Genomic DNA, 15,752 nt, shown 5'->3' with positions numbered 1-15,752 from the left:
TGAATATAAAATCAGTGGATGTTAACCGCTCGCCACTGGAGGTTTCAGAAATGGATCCAGACAGTGTCCTACATGTTGTCTATGAAAACCTGAGAAAGTGGTGAATGTTAGCGGTTGAAGTCATGCCATGACTTTCATACCAGTTGCATCATGCTGCACCCGGCTCTTTACATTCCTTTTATTTCCCTCTCATTCTTTCTGCTCGCATCTTCAGAGTCGTAATGTCATCGAATCGCAAACTAAGCTGGAACTCATACGCATTTTTCACCTTCTACCTAGGAATAAAGTTGACCGTTAAGACCGGATCTTCTTAAACTTATTTTATCCAACAGGTTGAAACCAAAAAAGCAGATGTGTTGTTTTACTAAAATTCAGTCTTTTTTGACTTTTTGAGACCAGCTTTATGTGATTTCAAGGCATCTAGACTAAAACTTTGACCATACTTTAGGAGATATTCGTGTTATTTAATTTCATACGTGTAGACTGACTTGCAAAACTATTAATACACCTTGAACTTTTCCTCATTTTCTCACATCATATTCACTATGGTCAAGGTTTTTTATTGGGGTTTCATCTGATACCCGAAACAATAGAGTGCGTAGTTGTGAACTGGAGGAAAAATGATACATGATCTTTACAAATGAAAATCTGAAAGTTGTAAAATGCATTTGTATTCAGCTCCCAGAAGGTGATCTGGTCAGACGGTTCCCAAAATGTAACTTTTTGGCCTACATGCAAAGTGCAATATATGGAGGAAAGCTGTTCCTAACGAGTGAAACGTGGCGGAGACATCTTCTGGCTGTCGGGATGTCAGAATTTAACAGGAAGATGGATGGAGCCAAATACAGAGCAGTCCTGCTGCAAAAAGCTTGAAACTGGTGCGGGAGTTTAGCTTCCAGCCGAACAATGACCCTGAAGATGCAGCCAGACCGACTGTAGAATGGTTTATCAGGAGTGACCAAGGAGAATTACTATCCTACAACTTTTTAGACGCATCCTTTCTCCAACACACCCAAATCTGCTGATTGCATGTTAGCAGGCCTCTGCAGAACTCAATGAAATGCTGAGGAGGTAACGCAGCCACTTGATTTAGGTGTGCTGGAGAAGGCAATGCATCTAAAAGTTGCAGGGTAATAGCTCTTGTGGACTAGAGTTAGGCATCCCTGGCTTAGATCAAAGCGCATGCATGTGTTTGAAATGGCCCAGTCAAAGTACAAACCTAAATTATTTTTATCCAGTCTCACTGATCTTAAGCTGTTGTGCAAAGAAGAATTGTAAAACATGTCAATCTCCAGATGGCTGAAGCAGGTTGAGACATACCCTGAAGGACTTGCAGCTTTAATTGCAGGGATATGTGGTTATACTGTATGTTGAGTGAATATTGGCATTGCACTCTTTTGGATTTTGTTTCCAGGGATTTATTTTAAGAAACAACATGAATAACTTTACTTGCACTTCCCAGTCATCTTAGAGACTTAGACAACTTTATTTGTCATTTTGTATGCACAGAGTGCGTACAGAACGAAATTTCATTGCATACAGCTTGTAAAATTGCAGTAAAATTGAGTTACAGTATAAGGTGCATCAGTGATTTAAAGTAAACAATTTAAATGTAGACAATGCAGGAGAAGTCACAGTGTACAGGTGAGTATTTTTAAAACCATTTGTATGTGCAGAATTGATTGTGCAAAGGGCATTTGTGCAAGAATACAGCTTGTAATTTACCGTAAATTTAAAATACAGTATAAGGTGCAGCCGTGATTTAAAAGTAAAACAATTGAAATGTAAACAATGCAGGAGAAAGTCACAGTGTATAGATGAGTATTTTTAAAAACCATTTTAAAAAGTCTAAGTCTAAAAGGCTTGAGACTGGTGCGGGAGTTTGGCTTCCAGCCGAACAGCAATCTTCTACTTTTCGGTACGTCTAGCACGAAACTACATTGAAACTATGCTTACGCTGTCAAAGTCTGACAAAGGTTCAAGGGTTTTAAATACTTCAGCAGGGCACTGTATTATAGACTAGGTTTGGCAGTGAGAGTCCAATGGAGCAGGGACTGTTTTGAGTCCAAGATAAAGTCAGGAGATAAAAACAGAACCCCTGGAGTCTTAATGCTGGTGGCTGCACAGCAGGAAACGGCTAAGAAGGTTGAGACAGCCTGGAGAACACCAGTGTGGAGGAAAACAAAGCAAAAAAAAGGCACTCTGGAAGGCAAAGTGATGCAGTACTTTAACTCGGGGCTTATTCCTGCAAAAATAAATCTTGCACAAAGATAACTATATGAACGGCATTTAAAATAAATCTGTAGGTTTGATCGTGTGGGAAACCTGGAAGCGACTTGGACGGATCTGAAGAAAGAGCTCCAGTTTCTTCAGACGAAGACAGAAAAACAAAAGGCCTTTCTATTAAAGCCCAAACTGTGCATCATTCTCGATGCTCTAACTTCCAAGCGACTGCCACCAGCTGTCGTCTGCAGAGTTTGTGCAGTTCATAATCTTTCTGAGAGGCTCGTTTATTCTCTTTTTGCAGTGTCAGGGTTTCCGATGGCTACAAAGTGCTGCACGTAGAAGTCTGTAACAAGATCAGCCAAATCGATGTGGCAGTGAGTGATTATGAGTGACGCTTAATTTGTGGCAAAAGCTGCAGCTGTAGCCTCTTGACCAAAGGGACAATGGCCCTAGATCTCCTTTCCTTTGGCTTTGTATTTTTCCTTTAAGTATCTGCAACATTAACAGTAGTAGAAGAGCCAGTGGTGCATTAGAGTCAAACCACTGTCTGTGTCATTGTTTGCCAGTCTGTCGTAAGGCCAAGACTCAGCCAATGGTATTATACAGTCACCAGTTAACATAACTGGGACGTTTCTGACATTTTTGGAGGAACCCAAAGTACCCAGAGAGGCAAAACCCACACATACAACCTTGAAGCACATCAAAGGTTGCTTTTTAACATTACCAGCAATGTTAACACATGTTAAAGCAGGTATGGGCACTAGTAACACAATGCTAATGTTTCTATCTTAAGTTTTTAGATTAGATTAGATTCAACTTTATTGTCATTACACAGGTACAGGTACAAGGCAACGAAATGCAGTTTAGGTCTAACCAGAAGTGCAATAGCATCAAGTGCAGGATAAACAATGGTTCCATTAGTACAGGACATGGGTTTTTACTGAATAAATATAGAGATGGATACTATTATAAACAGAATTTTACTGATAGATTTGTCCTATGAATATAATATATAACTAATAATAACTAACTAATAATAACTAGTATTATGAACTAAATTTACAGCTGGATATGTACCGAATATAATATACAGGTTGTTATTACCATAAATAGAGTTTTTACTGATATGTACAATAGCATAATATACAGATTATATATTATTATAACAGAGTTTACATGTGAATATGTACTATGAATATATGTACAGATGGCTATTACTATAGGCAGAATTGTGAGCATAATATACAGGTAGCTATTACTATAAAATGAATAAATAAAGTTTGGACAGAAGGTATTGAAATTAAAGTGCAGTGGAAGGTAATTGCATATTACAGTTAAAGTAGTATTGCAACTGTATATGTAAACAATTGGTACTGTGAAAAACAGTCATAACATCTGTATGTTTTTTTGTAAGTACACCTACATACAAAATAACAGCTAGCAGGAAAGGTCCAGTTTGGAAATAATTAGGCACATCTTATAGTTTTATATATAACTGGCTTGTTTTTGCAAGAAATGGCACATCTAGAAAGGTTTTCGCATGACAGAAATGATGTAGTCACAAGTGCAGGACCAGTGGATGTTGATGGGGTCTGGTTGTAGGTTAAGATGAGGCCGGGTGGTCTCGTCATAATGTGGGATGACCTGATGTGTTGGTTACCTTCAGGAACCGTTGGTTCCAGTGCAACCCTTTACTAGGGTTGTAATTCATCAGCTTTATCACAATACCGTGTTATATGGATTTGTTTGGATGACGATATATCGGATATTTGCCGATATAACAAAGTCTGTTACGATTTCCAATCGCTGCGATCGGTATGATGCGATATTATCTGCCCATCTAACACTATTATTGATATTAACTCAAAAAAAGAGCATTTTATTTCTAAATCAAAAACAATATTCTTCTAATTTTAAAATAATAATAATAATATTTAATAATAATAATAATAATAATAATAATAATAATAATAATAGATCACCTGTTCGCTTTAGTCTCATGCCTTTTGCATTTAAAAATAAAGACCCATCTTAAAAATGACGCTATGGATCGTTATTTTCATTTTACATCGATATAATTGGACTGTTGATTGTTTAATCAATATATCTGTGTGGATAGATGTATTGTTACACCCCTACCATTTACTCTCCATCTTCGCCCTACCCTTATGTTTTACATGTTCAAGCCGGAGTTACTTTAGTATGAAATGTGGATGCAAATACCCCAGAAACATAAGTATACTTTTACAATGTCTATCTTGTTATGGAAGATTTATGTACGATGTAAATCTGTTGCATCCGGACTTCTCATATGTTAATTTAAGAGAAATTAGCAATAATCATTGGTGTGTCAACATTTTATAGGTTTTGTAGTGAAACACTCCTGGTGTGTTCAGATTGAACACCGAATGTAGTTGTAGGCAAAATACCAGGATTAGACTTTTGTAAATTAGACTCAATTTCCAATTGGTTTGGTAAACCCACTCAGTGGCGGTGAGGTTTTAATTGGTTAACCAGCCAATCATACGGCAGCAACTCGATGTATTTAGGCATCTAGATGTGGTAAAGATCATTTGCAGAAGTTCAACCCGAGCATCACAACAGGAGAAGAAATGGGGGGGAAACGACTTGGAATGGGCATCGTTGTTGGTACAAGTCATGATTGTCTGAGTATTTTAGAAATTTATTGGGATTTTCACTCACAAGTATCTCTGTTTTAGGAGAATCATCCGAAAAAGAGTAAAAAGGACAAATTCCTTGCTGGAGGTCGGAGAAGAACGAACAGACTGGTTTAAAATGATGGAACAGAGGTTCAGTTAACCTCTTGTTACAATCAGTGTTTGTTCATTTCATTTTGTCATATTTGTTTATTTATCTGGGACCTCAGGAAAGAGCAAAGATGTACTGCACCAGATGTAAGCCTTTTTTTCCTGGTAATTTCCATTTACAACAAAGATCAATAATTTAAAAGAAACTAAAAGAAGAAAGGATGAGAAATTTCAGATTAGAAATTAAAGGTTTTAATGCAGAATACCGTCTATGAGCAAAGAACACATCATGAAGCAGATGGGCTACAGCAGCCAAAGACTAGATCAGGTGTCACTTCTGTCAGGCATAAACGGGAAAGCAAGGCTACAATCCACACAGACACGACAACCACCGCCAAGGCAGATTTATTTATAATGGACCATTTATACACAAGGCAATCCAAGGTGCTTCACAGGACATGAAAAGAAAGATGGGTAGAGAATAAATAATAAACATAAAAAATGTTCCAATACCAGATTTTCAAAGCATAAAAGAAAAAAGAACATTTTATACAGTTAGAGTCTTTTCTCAAAAGCTTCTGTAAACCTAAATGTTTCTGCACATCTCAGGTTTTTAGCCAGTTTCTTCCATAGCTGAGGAGCATAGAAACTAAATGCTTTCTCACTTTGTCGAGTCCTGAGTAGGTAGGTCACATGAGAAGACACTCAAAAAAGGTATTTCGTCACCTAGAAAGTTTAGGGCTTTTTACCCATACCATATTTATTTCTAAAGCACTTAAAATGCAACACATCAGCTGACCAAAGTGCTGTACAAATACAAAAACAACAATAAAACAGTAAAACAAATGTGCAAAAGAAATCAAAAACACAACAAATACAAGGAAGAAGTGCAATATTAAGACACAAATATTAACTCCTACTCTGAGTTGGAAGGCAAGGCAAGGCAAATTTATTTATATAGCACAATTCAGTACAAAGACAATGCAAAGTGCTTTACGTGATTGAAATATAGCAAAATTGGAAGCCAATGACAAATAATGCGTTGTAAAAACAGAAAGAGATGGGGCCTTCCTGACCATCAGCAGCAGCTCATTCCACAATTTAGGAGCCAGAGCTGCAAAGGTTCTGTCTCCTCGGGATTTATACAAAGCTTTTGGAACTGCTAAAATCATCTGGTGAGATGATCTAAGAGCCCATGATGGCATACAAAGGTGCAACAGTTCAGGCAAATCACAAGGGCTAAGACCATTCAAAGACTTAAAAACAAACAAAATAATTTTTTTCGAAACTGAATAGGAAGCCAGTGAAGGGACGCCAAAATCGGGGTTATGTGCTCTCGTCTACTAACCTGACCCTAGCCAGATGTAATTTGCTCCGCCTAGCTCCACTCACATCCATCTGGGACCTCTCCATAGGAATTGCCTTTATTGAAGGCTGGGCCTTATAAAAAATCCTTGCATATGATTGGATAAGCCACTTGTCTGTCATCTTTATCGACGTGCTATTTCAACCACTCACACCGAAGCTAACCCGTGACGCTGATGAGAGCGACGCAGGAAAAAACAAAACTTTTTTTTTATTTTTTTTTTTTTGTGTGTTTGCGGCTCTAGTGGCACGCGTTTTATTGACAGTGAGCTGACAGGAAGAGGGGGGAAGACAGGCGGCAAAGCGCCGCGGGTCGGAGTCAATCCCAGGCCGACCGCGTTGAGGACTAAAGGCCTCCTAACATGGTTCGCGCTAGCCGCTCCGCCACGGGCACGCCCCGGAAAACAAAACTAGCCAAATCCGGTCGGGAGAAGAGCGAAAACATCGTTTCCACCAACAAAAGCCTTCAGAGACGTTCTCTGATGTTTTTTTAATGAAAGAATATTAGGTAGATTGGACAACACGGAAGAAATAGCAGCATCAATGTTAACGCTTGCTTCCTCGATGCGAGCCGCCATTGTTGTCTGAATCAAAACAGTCTCACGGTCGCTTCTCCACTACGTCACATCTATGAAACTCCAGCCCTGCGTCCTGATTGGCTGGACAATAAAATTGGTTGGAGAAATCACTCTCTATGGGCGATGTCCCAGATGGATGTGAGTGAAGCTAGGCGGAGCGATATCAATCTGGCTAGGGTCAGGTTACTCGTCTACCTGTACCAGTTAAAAGTCGTGCAGCAGCATCTTGCACCAGCTGTAATCATTATAGAATCTAAAAGCCTAGTCAGATTAGGTGAACGCCGCCTGATCAGATGAGTCTCGATTTCAGCTGCCACTTTCACATGTTTAGGTCAGAATGTAGAGCTAAGAAGAAAAAAGCATGGATTCATCAGCAGGCCAGACTGATGGTGGTGGGCTAATGGTATGGGGGATGTTTCTGGCACACTTTTGGTATCTTAGTACCAACTTGATATCGTCTGGACACTCCAACCTTCCTGAACATTGCTGCTGACAATGTCCGTTTGCACATCTTCTGTGCCACAAAAAATTAATAAAACAATGCTGTTCCAAAGGCGCAATGGAGTCCAACCCAGTAGTAGTAAGGCGTGCCTATAATGAAGTGGGTAGTAACCAAGTAGACTTAGGCCAAACGAGTTCCTGTGCAGTTAAAATTAGGTCAACTCAAAGCTGATTGACAGACATAGTTGGTAGGTTTAGCTCCTTAGCTGCTGTTAACTGTTAACTGTATTTTATGACACGACATGATGCCTCTGCATTCAGCATGAATAATTAACCTGTCAAGCTTCACCTTCTGGGAGGCACTGGGAGACCTTACAGCTTTTTAAAACACAGACATTTTCACAGCAAGTAACAAAAGCCCACAAACGATGGTGCTCTGGCGAACAAATGTCTGACCGTTAGTAAGTTGAGAAAGCTCCATGTACCTGAGCATTTTCTGCTGCTTGTAATAACAGGGAGTCATAGAATAAGAACATTACATTGAAATCAGTTCTGGGTGTGTGTTCAAAACAAAGCTCACACAACGGATCAATCAATCAAGAAATGCAAACACATGCAGGAATTAATTAGCTTCCAGTTGAGCGACGTGTCTTCCCAAGCTGCAGCTCTCCTAGCAAATGCTCAGCAAAAACATTTTTTATGTCTTGTTTGCCACCATCAACAGCTGTCGTCATATTACCTTTACAGACCGTTCAGGTGTTCTGCTCCGCATCCCTAGAATCAGAACCAAACAGATAAAATAGGATTCAGTTTTTATGCTACACTAATCTGGAACCAGCTCCAAGAAAACTGCAAAAAAGCTTCAACCTTTAAATTAAGGTTAAAACCCCCTTTTTTTAGAGCTGCCTTTGACTCTTCTATTCAAACTATTACCTGAAACGTCATCAATTTTAGTCTGTAGCCCAACTTTCACTATCATGTCAATGCAATGTATTTTTTTGTGTGTTTTTATCATGGTCTTGCTGCTTAAACTTGTTATAGAAATAAAGTAAACATTAGTTCAGCTCTCACCTTTTGGGTATTTCCCCCAATCAAACCCCGGTGTAAAAACATCACCCAATTCACCTTTATATATAGTAACAAGTTGGTACCTGCTGCATCAGGCAACGGAAAAACAAAACACAGAGAGCTACATGAAAGGACGTGTCCAACATCGCCGACAGAAAATCACTGAAAACATGGAGATTCCTGTGGGAAGGCCATTCTAGTCGGCATCAACAGCTTCAGAGTCGGTGTGTGGCATCAAAAGTGACAGGCAGCCTTTGTGTGCAGTTTCTTTATGTGGCAGAGAAACCCACAGAAAGGTAAAGGGTACAATGTTGGCAGTAAAATCAAATAACCGCGTGCAGGAGAGAAATGCTTCACCCGTGGTGAGAGGAAATCCTCTGGTTTAGCTGTGTGGCAATCACAGCAACCAACACAAAAAAAAATGGCTCACAAGGGGTCCCTTGTTTACTGCTGTCAGGAAGGCAGTGAGGAAGTTTTATGCACATTAAATGACCTGCAGAGAAGTGTGCAGGAGCAAAACAGACTAGAAAAGCAGAGAAATTTCCAGAACCATCCAGCCCACCTCTTTGGTAGAGAAAAGTTCACTTGAAAAGTTTCAGATCCTTTTTTCTTTACCACACAGCTTAAAGCTGGGGTTGCCGATTTTTCCGGAAGTTTCCCCAAGTCAAAAAGAGACTTGGGGAAACGCAGTCCGTCTTACCTGCTCTACCGCACTTCAGGGGATCACGTGAAAAAATCTCCTAAATCCACTCTGGTCTTATTTCTTTCTACTGAGGCCTTCCTCTTCTTCTCACGCAGTTCACTTCTTGCGACTCTCAGCCATGTTTAAAGTCTACGGTGAGAGTAGCAGAGCTACAATGAATGGCTAACCGCTAACCTAGCTGCTGGCTAAGCTAACCGGATACATTAGCGTTGCCAACTGTCCCACATTAACTGGGAAGTCCCGTGTAAATAACCTGGGAGAAGACCCTGTCCCTGTGGTAGCTGGGTTTTTTTTAAAATAGTGTCCTGTAGCACCGACTTGATGGTAAACCACTAACATCTGTACAGTCTGGGGTCTGCAGAGATGTTAGCTACTAGATCTGTACAAGTCCTGGATGCAGGGAAGGCCGTGAGCATTTTGCATTTTGCTCTGTTTTAAGTGATATAGTGACGACCTATATAGACTATATTTACTGTAATATGTGATAAAACTAGTGTAACCTTTAAATGGTGGGTAAAAATGTTTACTTAACTGCAATAAGTACCTGAAATGTTAGCTTTAATGCCAAAATTGGGAGTAGCATGCTTGGTCCGCTCAGGCCCCAGTGCATTTTGGTCTTTTTATGGTTGCATAGAGTAGAACGTCCACTTTTATCACACTGTATAACAAATTTAAAGTGAACCTTTTTATGGTAGGTTTAAAATTATACTCAGTTAAAAAATGTAGGATTTAACCTGATGGTTGTATTAGGATTAGCATGCTTGGTCAGTTTATCCTAGGATGTATGATTGAGAAAAAGAGGTTGTGTGCACCAGGAACTGTTACCTGATCCCCCTGCTGACCAGACAGTAGAAAAGCCGAGTGTGAAAATGACACAATTGTCAAGCAATGAATCAAAACGGAGGATTGATCTTCTACTCAAAACGCTTTTGATTATTTTTCTCCACAAATAGTTTTTGAGAGATTAACGATGTCAGAATAAGTTTAAAGATCACACATTAATGCTCCCTGGAGATTTTTTTTGTTAAATTGTTGCTATCCAGTATGTTTTCCAAGCACCTACGCACATTTATAGTTACTAGTTTTGTCTGGCTGCGCCGTAAACATGCCGTTTGCATTCAGGCCGTGTAGAAATGGAATTGGTGCGTGTTGCTGTTCCCCGGCTGTAACGATGGTAGCCACCCGTGTGAGTGTTAACGTTTCTCTTATACATATGCAGAGGAGTGTTTCTGGCAGCTCTATTTGAGAGAAGAAACCTGAAATATTTTAATAAACTAAGGATCCTTAACCTAGGACTGCATTCTGACCGAAAGAGTCTCCCCCTCACACTGGGCCCGTTTCCTCACATCTGAATGTACCTATTATTTGGTTTTCTCACCTCTAGATTATGAAAAGTTCTATTAGAAAACAACTGCATGTAATCTTATGCACTCCCAAAACCATATAAAACAAGAATAAGTGCAGGCGACCACCTTTTTCATGTTTTACACATTTCTTTGTAGAATAAAACCATGAAACACTTCCTGTTACTGTAGTCCAGCAATCTTTTGTCTCTGGAAGTGCAACACGGATTCATCCCGAAAAAGCTTTCTGTGTTCTCTGCACACTGCCAAGCCGTGCCTGCATCTTGGCCTTGTTATTTGAAATAGGTTAGGATAAGTATGACACACGCATGGCAGTCTTGTAGCTCAATTTGCACTTGAAAGCTTCATTTTGTCAGAGGAAGCATTGCCGCTTTCTACCTGAGGCAAAGCATCTAATTGAAGCAAAACAAGCAACTACCCGTAAAATCCCGGATAACAGAAAAGAGGCTGGAAGACGTCAGCGCTCTGTGCACTTTGGATAACGAGCATGCGGTAATCATGTGCAAAAATAAAGTATCTTAGATACCGTCTGTACAGTGCTGAATGCTTCCTGGTTCTGCTTGTTTGGCCCTAGGGCTCAGATAAGAAAAGAAAAATAGCAAAGAGGTTACAGATCCCTCCCGTGGAAAAATACCATTGCATTTTATTCAGTTTGTTCTAATGACGAGACTCTTTCAGCACTCATCGATGACACCGTCGTCGTTCAAACTTCAAATTTGATTTTCAAAGAGCCGCACCGCAACACGTATTAGCCGTAGCTGGTTTTGTCACGACTTCTGCTAAACTAGCAATGGTAGCTTTTTATTTTAATATGTGTGCATAAAAGCTCCATCATGATCTAAAGAACCTGCCAAACTGAGACTTTGTGCGCAGTAAAACTGTTGCTCTGCCAGGGTTTCCCTTTGTCCCCGGTCACGTTTCATGTACAGAACTTCAGAACGCATTTATAGAAGGTAAGGTTTCTGGTAAAGGGGACTTGTTTAATCACTTATTAGCAGCTGGGATGAAGGGTATCACCTTTATGTCTGAGGCTCTTGAGCTCAAAAAAGGATCTGGTTGAGGCTTTCACTGGTGTCCCTCTAGGTCATGGGTCACCAACACTGCAAAAAAGGAACACATTTTCTTGAAATTAGTGTATTTGTCCTTGATTTGAGCAGGTAAATAAGATGATCTGCCAATGGAATGAGTATTTTGACCCCTTAAATAAGACAATTAGATATACTGCACTTGAAATAAGATGATGGAAATGAGTTGTTCTTATTTTAAGTGCAAAAATCTTATTCTATTGGCAAATCATCTTATTTACCTGCTCAAATCAAGGACAAATACACTAATTTAAAGAAATTGTGACTTATTTTATAGTTTAGTTTTTGGAGTGAACATGGGGCCCATGTCACTCGCCTCCATCGCTGTTTGTGGTACCCGTGCCCGGCCGTTCACCTCGTCTGCGTCTCCGGTAAATCCCGTAGAGAGCTTCTACGACGGCAACCATAATCTCAGTAGAGTTTACGCTCCACCGATCTGGACCAAACTTCCGGAAAACTGTAAAAGTGCGGAAAGTCTGAGTTCCTTTAAATCAAGATTAAAAACACATTTGTTTAGGATTGCCTTCGACTGTTCTAGTTAAACAGTTCTACTGACACATCATTAGTTCAACTTTTTTAGTCCAACTGTTTTTAATGTTCTATTTTGTTTCTACATTTTATTCCTACTTGCTTTTATTCTGTTTTATTTTCCTATATTTTAATCATGTAAAGCACTTTGTATTGTCTCTGTACTGAATTGTGCTATACAAATAAATTTGCCTTGCCTCGCCTAGCCTAGAGTTGGGGTAGATGAAACATGAATAAGGCACGCATAGAGAGGACTGTCTTGTGTTTCGAAGGTCGTCTCTAGTGAAAATGACCACAGAATTGTGTCAGAGAGCAGAGACAACACACAAAAACAAGCAGAGTACAACAGAGCCCCGTCTTGGATTCTGCGGGTTTAGGGTAAATGATTACTCCCTGGTGAGGTTATACCTCACGGCTGGTTTGGGAACACCTCAAAGTCCCACCTGTTTGAGCTGTTGGTGGTCCCCAGGGAGAGGGAAGTCTGGGGAAACGGGCTTTAGATCTCTACTGAACCTGCATCCCAGTCAGGGAGAAATTCTAGACGACCGGTGGATGGCATATGTTCTAGGACTACAATTATACCATATTCTCACTCTAACTGTGGTAAAACACAGCTCTTATTACTAGTGTTGCATCGATGCCATTCTTTGGCCCCGATACCTGGCTGTGCAGTATTGGCCGATACCATCTGTTTGAAATTGATGTGTGTGTGTATAGATGAAGAACTGCATACTACTTAGGGTAGTAGAACTTTTTATTGGCATGGGTGACAATAGCTGAATAAACTTTTGGCTCTCAAAGGCCAAAATAGTGCAACATTCGTGAAATTATAACATGTATGATAGTAGTGCAACAGTAAGACAGTAAAATTAAATTAATAATTGAAAAATCTCTTTTAAACCCTAAGTTTTGGCTCTCAAATGCCAAAACTTATATAACATGTATAACACTAGTCGGGAGAGAGAAGGCTGCGTTCAAGTGACATACAAACATCAAAATGGTATCGGTGCCTATTTGTTGGTACTCGCTGATACCGATACCACCATTTTAGTGCTGGATCGGGGCCCCGTACCAATACTGGTATTGGTATCGGTGCAACACTACTTATAACCAACACTGATACATCTGCATGAAAAAACTTACTTTAAAAGAGTAAGATTTTAGAGTAACGACTTTAACTCTTGAGACTTGAACTTGAAGGACACGTGTTTAGAACAAAGCCTACCGAGGTACGGCATTAGCTACTCTCTGCATGAATATGCAGGTCAGACACTGACAGCATTGTGTTTAACCCCAGAGCTAACAATAGCACGGAACAAATGTTACACGCCGCTTAGGCTGCCCTCGGTCTTGTTTATTTACAGTCATCGTCATTTGGCTGCAAAGGTAAATTAGATGACACTCAGAAATAACATTAACTAAAGAACATTTGAAATATACAAAGATAATCCAGTCGATTGCTTGCTGACCCAAACTAACTTCAGGAGCTCATCATCAGGGTAATCTTCTGTAATAACAAAGGCAGTTATTGGGCTTTTTTCAGTCCTCCCATTGCTCACTCCTGTCAGTCTGGCTCCTCTTTACTCATCCTGCCTGTTGCTTTCTCTCCATCCAGCGTTCCTTTACCCTCAGAAAGTGACTCACCCTGAACCCTTTGGACGTGGCAGAGTCTCCCGGCCCGCAGTGGCAGCAGAATTGCTCACTGGCTGCGTTATCTAGCAAGATGCCCTAAAAAAAAAAAACTAAAAAAAAAAGGGAAGTGTAATCGGATGAGCAACCCATGTGCACTGAAGCTGCAGCTTTGTGTGCTTGTATCAGAGATTCTAACAAGACCAGACAATATCCTTCCAAAGGAGGACAAAAAAAAATCCACCCTGTTTTCAGGTGCACAGTCTGAAAGGTAAACTTTCACTGACCTGAGTCAAGTTAGCAAACTCTTAGAGCAACTATTACTCAGGACCTTTCTAGGACGCTTCTTCAAGGGATGTTTCCACCCCTTCAGCCTTTTTAGAAAGTGCAGCAATAATAATAATAATAATAATAATAATAATAATAATAGTAATAAATTTTGTTTTTAGGCACCTTTCTTGACACTCAAGGTCACTTTACATAGTTAAACTTAAAAACAAACACAGTGAAACTCAGTTAAATTAGAGTTGTAACCTAAGTTTTTTTCATTTTGGGATTATATCCTGAAAGAATTCATGTTTTAAAAAAGATTTTTATAAACTTGGGAATATTATAGGCCAAGTCTATTTTGGAAGGAAATAAGTAAACCAAATATTACAAAGTGGCTAAAAGAGTTGGCGACATGTTTACCACTGTAAAAAAAAAATAATAATAATAACATATACACTATAAGATAAACTGGACATCTTCGAAAGGATTTGGGAGTGTTTCATTAATTACATTAAGAACAAGGACCTGATCTGTTGCAGGTATCTGGGACAAAAATGCCTTCCTGATAAAGTTCCACAACCTTCTGCTGTATTTTGTAAAATTCACCTAGCATCTGAGAACTCCCAAATACCCAAAACCTGCTTTGTAATGTACCTTGTTTTATGTTAGATGGCGCTTGTGCGTGAGTATATATTCTAAACTTTCAATAAAGATAGTTTTGAAACAAACAAAAACCTCATCGCCTATTAGCAGCAACTGATTTTTTGTGACGTATATGTACAACCTGACTTTGATAAGTTTTAAATTAAACAGATAAATTAGCATACACCAAAACACTAGAAAATCCAGTTTATATAAGCTAAATGTTTTTTCATTTTTATACATAAATTACAAATAAAGGCTCACTCTTACTCTTACTAAGGACAACCAACACTAGATTAATATTTGCTTTTAGTTTCCATCTTCCTGTTTTATTTCATTTAAACTTTCCCACATTTTATTCCAACAGTTTTTTTTTTACTTGCCTTTATTCTGTTTTAATTTCCAAAGTTTTAATCATGTGAAGCACTTTGCATTGAATGAAATGTGCTATAAAAATTAATCTGCCTTGCCTAGATGGTCACACACTATCTGGCAGAATGTAAACGTAACGTGTTTATTTCCAGTATTTTGATTGGACGATCAGAGCTTGGGGCCGTAGGATTTGTGCCCCACATCTGTCTACTGAGAGCGTACTGAGCATGCTCACTGTGATTTCAGATGTTGATTTAAACAAACGTTGGTGGGCTGGCCCCAATATCAAGGCTCCTCCAGAGGATTTAGCTACAGAGCTTGTTAGTATTCTGACAGACTTAGATATAGAGACACAAATGTTTATAAGAGAATTTAATTGGTGAGGGAATCTGTCTTTTTTTACAATATTACTCTATAAAGAACGATCCTGTCCCAATGCTTATTGAACATAGAGCTCCACAGCGACATCTGGTGGCCCCACTGGCCCCAAATGCAGAGACGCAACAGGGTATATTTATAGATTGGGGCACACAAGACTTTCTGTCTCTGCTTCTGTTATAGTGATGTTTAAATCTTATTCCTTAGCATTGGACAACCTGCCAGAATGAATTTAACAACAAAACCTTTGGGTACTGAACTGTCGAAGTGTGAACCTTGATTTTAACGGTGTCATCGGAACATCCATAAAGGGTCTTTAGAGTCGTTTTGTTTTC

The 15,752-nt window shown here is 39.4% G+C and overlaps 1 protein-coding gene across 3 annotated transcripts in view; it reads left to right on the top strand.

The window, feature by feature from the left end:
• Positions 1-15,752, top strand: part of tmem132e (transmembrane protein 132E) — a 622,280-nt gene that overhangs the window by 566,980 nt on the left and 39,548 nt on the right. The gene's annotated exons all lie outside the window — the stretch shown is intronic.

The sequence above is a fragment of the Fundulus heteroclitus genome, chromosome 11, assembly GCF_011125445.2.
Source record: "Fundulus heteroclitus isolate FHET01 chromosome 11, MU-UCD_Fhet_4.1, whole genome shotgun sequence".
Taxonomy (NCBI): domain Eukaryota; kingdom Metazoa; phylum Chordata; class Actinopteri; order Cyprinodontiformes; family Fundulidae; genus Fundulus; species Fundulus heteroclitus.
The sequence above is the reverse complement of the archived record's forward strand: the minus strand, read 5'-3'. Positions and strand labels throughout refer to the sequence as shown.